The sequence below is a fragment of the Rhagoletis zephyria genome, unplaced genomic scaffold (assembly GCF_001687245.7).
Source record: "Rhagoletis zephyria isolate East Lansing unplaced genomic scaffold, Rhagoletis_zephyria_1.1 Rzeph_scaffold_00466, whole genome shotgun sequence".
NCBI classification, from domain to species: Eukaryota; Metazoa; Arthropoda; class Insecta; order Diptera; family Tephritidae; genus Rhagoletis; species Rhagoletis zephyria.
In genome coordinates, this window is record NW_016157550.1 from 149,950 (window position 1) to 161,954 (window position 12,005).

Below are 12,005 nucleotides of genomic sequence, written 5' to 3' on the forward strand. Positions count from 1 at the left end.
GCAACGGTTGCGCAGCGGCGGGTGACTCTCGGCAACAGCGGAGCAACGGTTGAGCAACGGTGGGAGCGCTACGACGGATGATATGCGGCAGCGGGTGACTTCTAACAGCAACTGGCCCTCGGCAACCGGTGGAGCGAAACGACCTAGCAAGACTCACTCCGGGCACCGCCATTCCCCTAATCGCACTCTACAAAAGTAGGGGCTGGAACGGGTCGGCGATGTCGGAGGCTCAACCAGCCGGCGACCAATTAGGATGCCTAAAAGGCGTGCAATGCTGGTCTGCCGGCGGGTTGAGTCGTACTTGGTTTTGGCTTGGCCAGTCGGTGACACCTTGGCGCGCCCGCAGGCACACCAGCTGATCGACCGATTGGTTACGCCGAGCTTGGCTTGGCTGGCCGGCAAGACATTAACGCGCAAGCACGCCACTAGCTCATCGACCAGTCAAGTCAGCTACTCACCTAGCAAGACTGACCTGACTGCGCACTTGTTAAGCCTTTTATACCTGTTGCGCTGCATGCTTGTTGAGAATTCGTCGTGTGCCGTCCCGATTTATGCAGTGTGGTGAGCGAAGTGGTTGGTGAGTTATTCGGGCATGCTGCTGGTGTGCTGCTAGCAGTGCTCACTTGGTGTAGTGTGTATGTACGTCGCTGTATGTATGTCTGTATTTACATGTACGGTGGAGTATGTATGTACAATGTTGTATGTATGTGCGGTGCAGTATGTATGTACAATATTGTATGTATGTACGATGCTGTATGTCATTGTATCGTAGCGGATATGCTACGTTACAAATTTGTTCCGTTTTTTACATGCAACACCAGTTACAATTGAAAGATTCTTTCACACTCAGCGCTTGAATTGGTTAACGTGAGAAAATTTTCAAAATTGTCCTTATACTTTTTAATAATTATACATTATTTCACTCCGCATCACATCTGAAGGGCGATTAATTACGTAAGAGTGTCGAATATTTTTGAATTTTGATCAATTATGCATCGATAACTGTGTCAAAAGAAAGTCCCTTTTTTGTTTGAAATGCCCCTTTTTCCCTTTTACTAATTTTTGTTGCAAAATATCCGTCAAATAGGGAAATTACCCACAATCTGGTATCACTGATATAACACAAAGATGTTCCAAACAGTAATTGAAATGTAGATGTATAATTCAAATTGATACTTAGCAAAGTAAATGGTGTATGTGGAAATACTCCACGTTGATGAAGTTGATAAATTCCTTCGGTTGATGTAGTTGGTTAAAATTATACTTTCTCGATGATGGTCCAATCCGTATGGTCGAAAAAGGAGAAGAACAGAAGAAGGGAGGAGAACCAATAAGGTGCCCCTATTTATAGCAGTCGCATGGCCACATCGAACTGCCGTAAGTTCGAAAAAGAGGGTGGCTGCGTTCTCTTTAGCAGATGTGTATTTTAAGTGCGTAAGTCGCTTAAACTATAGTAAAAACACGATGCGAAAAACCAAACGCAAAACGCAGCTGGAATACGAGAAATATTTGAAGAAAGAGTATAGAAATGAACCAGAACTTGCAAAACATGTTTCGTGTCCACACAAATAAGCGAACACAATTAAATTGAAGAAACAGTCCATGTCCAAAAACCCCGGAGGAACACTGAAAGAATTCTGTGTTTTAAATTAGCATATTTTGAACAAATTCGGAATGTCTAAGGTGGAAAAGAAACCAACCTTTCTATAAGGAAACAATTATAGAAAACACTGTATTTATGTCTCCGCCAGCAATTTGTGACATCATTTAAAATCAGCTAAGGAGAACGACGACATTATTTATTAGATGGCACATTCAACAAGCCAATGTGCCAAAATGCAGGTACAAACAATTATTGATTATTTAATACCGGAACCGAGATCATGTAAGTTAATTGGTTGGTTTTTGGTTTTCACACACTTTTGACACACAAATTAAATGCTTTTTTACTGCAGACAAGTTGGTGCCAAAACACAGCAGAAATCTTCCAATAACTCACAAATATAAATATGTGAAATATCGAGGGCTTAAATTCATTAATACCCTCTATCTGCAATTTGCACAAAAACTAATTTGTGATTTTAGAAACCATCTGGGACTTATTACCTCTCATAATTGATATATTACTTCTGATTTCCAATTTATAATAGTGTAAATTCTTCTGTCAAGCGTTATATAAGGTAGCATTAATATTACCGATGGCAGTGAAATCTTAGGTGGATTTTTAATAACCGATATGCAGATAGTGGGTATAATTGAATATAAGTCCTGGATATGTAAAATATATACAAATTTTATTTCAACGTATACAAAAAATAAATCTACCTACGTACCAGAATGACTCGGGTTTTACCCGACCAAGGGCTGTTGTTTCGGCGATCTAACCCCGTTTAGGTCGGCGAAGTATGTCAGAAGTTGTTCGTCCATAAGGCTACATTCACTACGTATTCTTCAACTCAGGGCTGGCATCGAGTCAAACCCAGGGCCAGAAATCTACACATGCTGTGTATGCCGGAGACGACTACACCACAACTCCACCTCAGTCAAGTGTAATGCCTGCGAGGGGTGGAGTCACCTTAGAGTCTGCTCAGGACTACGGACACATCGACAGTAGACCACGTCGTACGTGGCCCCCTGTTGCTCAAACAGAGCAGCCTCCACGGCTAACCTCAGTCCACCCGAGCAGCCTCACACAGTCACCACAACACAACAACACAATAACACCACAGACCAAACCACAGCCACGATAGACCACATAACACACACAACCGCACCACCACCCACACGCCGCCGCCAACAACTCCTGGTTCCCCCTACAATCTGCACGGTATGTCAGACCAGGATATTCCGTAATGTGACATCAGTCAAGTGCAACACCTGCCTTGGCTGGTGCCACTTTAGGGCGTGCTCAGGTCTGCGTACCACGCGAGATTGGACTGGGAACTTCGAGGGCCCGTGTTGCGCTGCTCGGTCGCAGACCCCAACTGCGACGCCTCCCGCCACCACCACAGGGCGGCAACCATCACAGCAGCGCACACAGCCAACGGCGGTAAGAACACACACATCACTTACAGCCCACATCACGACACGTCTCCCGAACTACATGAAGCTCCTTCAATTTAACTGTAACGGGCTACAGAGCAAGATTGAGGAGATAACCGTCTTCATGTGTCGGCATGGTATATTGATAGCTGCGGTCCAAGAGACGAAGTTGCACAGCAATTCAACTTTGTTGAATTGCGCCGGGTACAACGTGCACCGTCGAGATCGCGAGCGAGATAATGGTGGTGGCTTAGCGTTCATCACGCACCACACCGTGCAGTATCGTCTTATCGAAGCAGACATCGACCGCAGGGATACCACCCTAGAATGTCAGGGCATCGCTATCCGGTCATCCGGCCAGGCGATGTTGAGCTCGAACATATACATACCCCCTGTCACCTGCTGCCCGGCAGGATATCACCCTGATATAGGTGCGCTCCTCAGAGGTGAAAACCGTATGGTAGTAGGTGACTTTAATGCGCACCACGATCTTTGGCACTCAAGCCTGTCAAACGATCGTAGGGGAACAGACTTGGCTGAGCAGATAGACGATTCGACATTCTGCACAATGAACGACGACGCACCCACCAGGATTATGGGTAACTGCAGCAGCTCGCCAGACATCACCATAGTCAGCGCTGGTCTGATAAACAGCATAACATGGCGACCTATGCTGACTTTAGCATCAGACCATCTACCCATAGTCATCTCGATAGATAAACCAACCGACTTTGCCTCCGCTAAACACCGGACCTATATCAACTTCTCTAAAGCTGATTGGAAAGGTTACGCGGAGTTTACTGAAAACACCTTCACTGCGCTTCCCACACCAACCGACGTCCATCTCGGTGAACGTAAGTTCCGCAGGGCTGTCACTGCTGCTGCAGCTCGCTTCATACCGGCAGGATGTATAACGGACCCACGTCCAAACTTCCCTGCCGAAGCGGCTGTTCTAGCCGATGAGTGTGATAGCCTTCGTCAGGCCGATCCCGGAGAACCCCGTATCAGGGATCTCAACGCGGCAACTAGTAAACGTGCATAAGCGGAAGAAGTGGGAAGAGCATCTGAAGACCTGTAACTTCACCTCTGGTGTGAGTAAGCTTTGGTCAACCGTGAGGTCACTGTCCAATCCGACGAAGCACGACGACAGAGTCGAAATTTCTTTCGGCGACCATGCTTCGTCGGACCCGGAGCAATGCGCGAGCTATTTTAGCCGGCAGTTCATACTGCATCCTCCGGTGGACAAAGCCAAGCGTCGAGTGACCAGAAGGCTGCACAAACTGCCAACAACCTGTGCCCCCCTTTCTTTCACTTGCGGTGAAGTTCAGGTGCCCATCGGGAAGGCGAACGCCTCCAAAGTCATGGGTCCCGACGGAATATGCATGCTGATGCTGAAAAATTTGGGTCCTGCGGGGGTAGCGTACCTAACGGAGGTCCTCAACCTGTCAATGGCCACTCTCATCATCCCAGACATCTGGAAGGTGGGGAGAGTGGTCCCAATTCTCAAACCGGGGAAACCTGCCAACATGGGAGATTCTTATCGGCCTATAACTCTCCTTTCCCCGGTAGCGAAGACAATCGAGGCCCTAAGGCTCCCATATTTCACAAACCACTTGACCCCAGCGAAGCATCAGCATGGTTTCCGTAAAGTGCACAGTACAACAACAGCACCTAACGCCATAAATACTCAGATAACTCGTGGCCTTAACCGTAAACGTCTCTGTGAGAGAACGATTCTAGCGTTGGACCTGTCAAAGGCTTTTGACACTGTCAGCCATTCTACGCTACTAGAAGATATAGAGGCTTCCTCTCTCCCAAAGAGGCTCAAACGGTGGTCGGCAAATTATCTGAGTGGTCGACACTCGTCGGTAATGTTTAGAGACAAATCGAGCAAACTGAGAAAAATAAAACAGGGGGTTCCACAGGGTGGCGTCCTTTCCCCGCTACTGTTTAACTTTTACATTTCAAAGCTCCCTCAACCACCAGAGGGAGCCTCGATTGTCTCTTACGCCGACGACTGCTCGATCATGGCGACTGGAAATGGGATTGATCACATGTGTTCGAAAGTAAACGGGTATCTCTCTGAACTTTCTCGCTTCTTCACTGCAAAGTGTCTAGCCCTCTCCCCTACAAATTCCTCTGCGACCTTGTTCACAACCTGGACGAAGGAGATCAGGCTATCGCTAGGAATTCACGTCGATGACACACCGATTCCGACGGTGAATAACCCCAAAATACTCGGAGTAACATTCGACAGCCTGCTCTCCTTCTCTGCGCACGCACCCGCTATTGTCAATAAAGTACAGAGCCGCAACAAGGTCCTCAAGTCGCTAAGCCGGCAGTACTTGGGGCAAAGACAAAGAAACGTTGCTGGCAACATACAAGGCAATAGGCCGGCCGGTTTTAAACTACGCAGAGCCAGTNCCGGGTATATGGCGGCTATATGATAAAGTGCATCGGACCGAACAAAACTTGGTAGGTCAACTCAAAACTCTATAATACATATCTAAAACAAATTTTTGGGCTAAGATAACAATATCTAGACTTTATGCCGAAAAAATAAATTTTTTCCCCATAGCCGACTGGTGAGGAATAACTCGTGTGCTTCAAATTCCATACCCCATAAACAAATTCGGCATTTATCGATTGATTTTCAATTAAATAGTGGATTTAATTAAATAAAATTGAACTAGAGTTAAACAGTTATAAATTTGCTTTTATAAAACGAGTAATCGTGATTAAAGAACTTATTTTTATAGCTAACCCCTAATTTAAGCATATTCGGTGATTAAATAATTTATTCTTGTCTTGCGCACGCACGGTCAGTTAATCAGGTACGGCTAAATCGATTTCCTTCATCCTTCTTAGCAATTTGATGTGCAATTTTATCGTGATCTGTTGCAAACAGATATTTTAAGAATTAGGTTCTAAAATTCCTGTACACATGTACGCTTGGTTGTAAAAGTTTCCAGTTTAGGTATTATTAATCAACATAATTATTATTTATTTTATATATGCAAATATTATGTGATTTTCGGAAGTGTCAAACACAAATAAGTAACTGGTGTTTAACTTTAAATTCATAAAAGCTACACTACACAATCATATTCTTTAATTGGGATTAACAATTAATTAATTTTAATCCTTAACAGCGATTAACTATTTTTTCATTGATTTTTAATCATTAATTAGATTAGCATTTTCTACTAATTCGGAATTTTTAATATTACTTGTACAAACATATACATTATTTGGTACTAGCCTAATAGAGAAGGCTGCCATTAAGACTGGGTAATCGAATAAAAAAAATCTATGATAAGAACCGTAGATATAAGGAAACTTTCATTATTGCCTTTATTTTTTGCGACCGCTGTGGAGTAGTGGTTAGCAGTGCGCGCTACCACTCCGCAGGGCCTGGCTTCAAACCAGGCTTTACCCAACAACAAAAAATAAAAAAAAACATAATTTATATTTTTTTTGCAGTTGCTCGCTCTGAGAAGACATGTTTCGCAATCTCTTTGACACGTTACTTATTTGACAAACGTGCACGTGTTTTCTTTGTAAATCTTTCTTTCGCATATCGGGTTTTTCCTAACAAGTGTTTCGCATACTAGTGCACCGAGTGTGAATATATACTAATCATGGCCCCCGGGCCGCCCAATCTCGGAAATAACAGGTTTGCTCCGCTTGCGTCGGAGCCCCAACCAACGAGAAAGAAACCCAAATATACCCCGCTTAACTTCCCAGACCTGCCCCAGTCAAGGAAAGAAACCCCAAAATTCATTACAATCAGCGCTACTGTCTCAAATAAACCCCCCTAAAAATACTCCTGTTTCGCTGTTCACAAAGCTTTAGAAGCCGCCAGCAAGGAGATTGTTTCGATTTCTGAGCTACGTTATGGCAATCTCCTATTGCTTGTAAAAAACAACCAAATCGCCCAAAGGTTTATCTCAAAAAAAAAAAAAACTCTGGTGTTTATGAAATTGATGTTATATATCATGACAGCCTTAATAGTGTAAGGGGCACAATATACGCCCCCTTTTTAAACAACGCCAGCGACAAAGAGATAATTGAAAATATGAGCAAACAAGGTGTATTCGGAGTATACAAGTTCGCAAAAACAGTAGAAGGCATATCAAAATTCACTGGAGTTGTTTTACTTACTTTTGATCTCTACGAACTACCCGATAAAGTTGACGTGTCTTGGCGTAGCGCTAAAGTGAAACCCTACTTCCCAAATCCAATGAGGTGCAAAACCTATCAACGGCTCGGTCACATCGCCAAACGCTGCAACAATACTCCCGTATGCGTTGCATGCAATTTACCCCCTCACCCACCCCCATGCTCCCGCACACTATGCGCAAACTGCTCGGGCGACCACCCATCTGCCAACACTTGCCCAAAATATATGCAAACGAAAGAAATACTAAAAATAAAATGTCAAAACAAATGCTCCATGCGCGAAGCACTTAAACTCACAAAGCACAAACACCATCACTTCTTAATTCCTTTTTTGCCGCAGTCACCAAAGAGTCACAAAAACTAACTTACTCTCCAAAACCTACCAACAATGCAGCACTAAACTCCGAATCTCTTCCCTTACCACCTTTATCAAACAAATCACCTATCAGTACTTCACCACATATTTCACACACGAACCCACCACAGGTAAACTCTTTTCTACCTAATAATTTAGCACAAACCAACAACAAAAACCAACACCCTGACAGTTAACTAGTTTCTTCTTTTATACCTGTTTCGCAAACTCTCTTGCACACTCCATTCAGCCTCGAAGCCACACTCGCAAATAACATTTCGCAAACCAACAATTATCAAAACAATGCAATGTCAACTGACATCGCACCTATCAACCTAATACAAAATAGACCAGAAAATTACAAAAACATCGCTGATGAGCAAATTATTAGTCTGTTTCAATAGCAGTCCGGTTTACAGGATTTAGTCAGAACTTACAGGAAGTCGTTCCTATTGACATAAAACCTGTAAGTGGGAACACTTTTGAGAGAGTAAGTGAGCAACTGTTCCTAGTCAGAAGTTACAGGATTTAGTCCGGAGTTTTTTTTCCTGTAAGCTCATGAAAAGTGTCAAACGATCAGCTGATTTGCATGTGCAAACAAAAACCGAAAGCGGCGAAAGCAAAGAACCTTATATTTGTAAAAAAAAAATGGAAGTAAACAAAGAAATGATTGAATAGTATAGATTTTAATAATTATTTAGTGATATTTCAGCCAAATCGGTGTTATACCAATGACATGTAAACAAACCGATTGACGTTTTTACAGGAAATATTGCTTTTTGCGTTCCCGTGCACTTCTGGATCTGCTCTCCTTTTACTCTCACTTGAGAGAGTAAAATTGTAGTTTGACAGTTCCACAGGTATTAGTCCGAAGTTCAAAGGAACAGACTATATGTCAACCGACAACTATCACTAAACACATAATAAAAATGCGTGTGTAACACCGTACACATGATCGAAGTGAAACTTCTTAAAAAAGGTGTGAGTACCAGTTACCTACTCACGAAATTGGATGAGTAAACATATGTTTACGGTTCGGCAAACCATTAGGCGATTGAGTAACATACATAGGTTTGGTTAGAAATCAAACAATAATTTCATTTCATCTTATTAATTTTCTGATACACATATAATTTATTTATTAATTTTCCGGTAACACCACTTTATATGAATTCGCGCTTCTAGCACCCATAGGACCGGGTTGTAATGGAAGTAATTGTATGTTTAACAAATAAATGAAAATGTTTATAATGCAATCAATAGATCCTTACGAATTCGCCATTACCAAGGCACTAAGTAACGTACGCACTTTTGTTTGCAGAATGCATTTATTTAAGTTGAAAGAAGACAAATTCCTTTGTTCTTACTCGCTTTCTATCTTCCAAGGCGAATTCATATATTCCTATCACGAATTCATATATTCATGTGGTAGCAAGAGTATAAAAACATAAAATTACCTTATAAATTAAAAGCATAAGTATCACATGTATGTGTAGTCCACTTCACGAACTCATTTCATCGATCTGAGTAAAAACAAAGTGCATAAACTATATTTCGCGTTAATTGTAATCAGCAAATGGTGTTCATTCATTCAGTTTCTACTCAAACGCGTGAAATGATTTCATGAATTGGCCTACGCATAATGGTAATAAATGACAGAATGAATTACAACAAACACATCCTTTTGACATAATGGAAGCCGAAAACGTTGGTTCAAATCAATCCGCAATGTAGTTGGACGTTTTGCCCACAAACATTGCAATTTTGCGAGTAGTCTCATCGTAAAATCTAATTTTTACGAAAATTTCAACTGCTCCTGTAACACTACCTTATATAAGTTGGCCTTGCTATCATCCTCACATACACATGTTCATCAGAGTATACCAACGAAGGACGAGTTAATACAAGAAGATAGCGAGAGCACAAAACTACTATAGAAAATTACACGCACAATGACAAACATGAACAAATATACAACAAACACATACAGCACAATTCTGAATATTCCCGAGGGTTTCATTTCTCGCGGATTTTACTTTTCTCGAGAATAAAATCCTCCTATTCGAAACTGCCAGGGAGCAGCATTTTCCCCGAAAATTTGGGAGCAGGAAATTCGAACTTTCGAAGAGCTGTTTGAAGTTATTTTGACAGCTCAACTCCCGCCATTTAATTTGCGTGTTTTACACATAAAAGATAAGAGGATAAGAGTACCCTTTGCTAAGTCCAGTTGCCACAGTGAATTTTGGAAGCCACATTATTAATAAACTAGTGCTCCGGAAATTTAAATATTACTGCTAAATTAAAATTTAGTCTTTTAGCTACACATGTGAGTTGAAATATTTTGATTTCAATCGCGCGTTTTCATATAATAAACCAAAATAACCTAGCTCCCATTAGGCCTATTAAGATTTCTACCTGTTTCTTATTTGTTGTTTTTGACCTAAAATGAAAGGTGTAAACGTTTTATTACACGAAATTTCCTTTAAATTGTAATTAGCTTACATTTTTGTAGCAGTTCCCTTTTAATATACCGGTGAAAATTCTCCCGAAATCAATTCTCCTCCTTTTTGACATTCGTAATACCAACTTTTTCCCCGAAATACATTTTCCCTTTTTCGAAGATCGTTTAGAATAGAAGAATAGGGAAAAGAGGAAAAATCCTCAGGGAATTTTTATTCATGATAGGAGGAAAGAGAAATGAGGAAAAATTCCTAGGGAGTTTCTATTCAGAATCGGGCTGATAATTTTTGACAATCAGTACAGTTCGCATTTATATCAACGAGCAGCTTATTATTTTTTATATTATTATTTTATATTATTATTTGTTTTCGTTTGTACTACATATGTGCATATATACATGTACACAAACATATGTACATAAATACAAATATATATACAACCATTCAAACATATGCACATATATACATGAAAACATTGCTGTCCATAAGTACATACATATGCCCATCAGTATATCAACGAAGCCCGTTTGCTTCATCATAAATATATCCATACAAACATACATATCGCACACCGTCTTGAAAAGAGTCACAACTCAAAACAACACGTTTGTCAGAAAATGCGAAAAACTATTTCCTAGCACATGATAATCATATGGGCAAGGGCGACCTTACCTTAGGTTTTATTAACAAATTATAACAAAAATTTGCTCCAGCTTTTGCTGGAAGGTAAATAAAAGCTCTGTATGCGTTTTTAGCGCATAATCTCAAAAACACCAAATTTTAAGTTGTGACTCTTTTGAAGACGGTGTGCTATATGTACATACATATGTACGAATGGATGTAGTTGCGGGAAGCACGCTTACAACATTTATACATATCGCACACCGTCTTCAAAAGAGTCACAACTCATAATTTGGCATTTTTGAGATTATACATATATATATGTATGCACTCAAACATACATATATACATATGTAGGTGCTCGTACCCGTCATGCGTCGCTTTATTTCTTTTTACCCCTTCCCTATACTACCTATATCTTCCTTCTCACTCATGTAACGTTTTCAGTTTTAAAAATTTTACTCTCCATTTTTGCGATACCGCCGCCTAAGAAGTTTCACTTCATTAATTACTATAGAATAGCTCTGATCCAGTACTCCATGAACTTACAGGATTTTACACGAACTTGCAGGAAGTTGCAGGAAAAATATTCCCGTACTCCGAAATCCTCCAAAATCATGTAAATGAGAGCGACTTTTGGAGAGTTGTGTAGAGAATGAAGTTGCAAGATTTTACCCGAACTTTTTCTTCTGGTAAAATCATGAAAGGTGTCAAGCAATTTTTACAGGAAAAATGGTCTTTTTGTTCCCGTACTTTTTGTTGTTACTCACATTTTACTCTCACTTCAGAGAGTAATTTTGTTGTTTGACAGTTTTACGGGATTTTTCACGAAAAGTATTGGATCAGAGCTAATATTAACTAAGATCTTACAGTGGAATATGCGCGGCTACTACAACAACTACACGCATCTTGAACTTCTGTTAAAAGAACACTCACCAAGTGTCATCTCTCTTCAAGAGACACACATTGCTGCTGACAGGTCAGCAGCTGTGCCAAATCAATATCAAAGCTATTTGTACAATCTGCTGCAAAACACAACAAACAAGCAGAGTATTGCAGTACTAATAAAGAAATCTATACCCCGTAGACAACTGTGTGTTACTTCAGATATAGCCACGACTGCAATAGAAGTCACAGTACCATTCAAATTTACTATCGTATCACTTTATATACCACCTTTACAAAACGTATCATGCATCGAGCTTAGAAACATCTTGAGACAAGTGACCTCCCCAATCATAATAGTTGGCGACTTTAATGCCTGGAGCCCCTTTTCGGGCTCAGCCCTCACCAACAATAGAGGTGCTATTATAGAGGATCTGATCTAATCAGAAAACCTTCAGCAA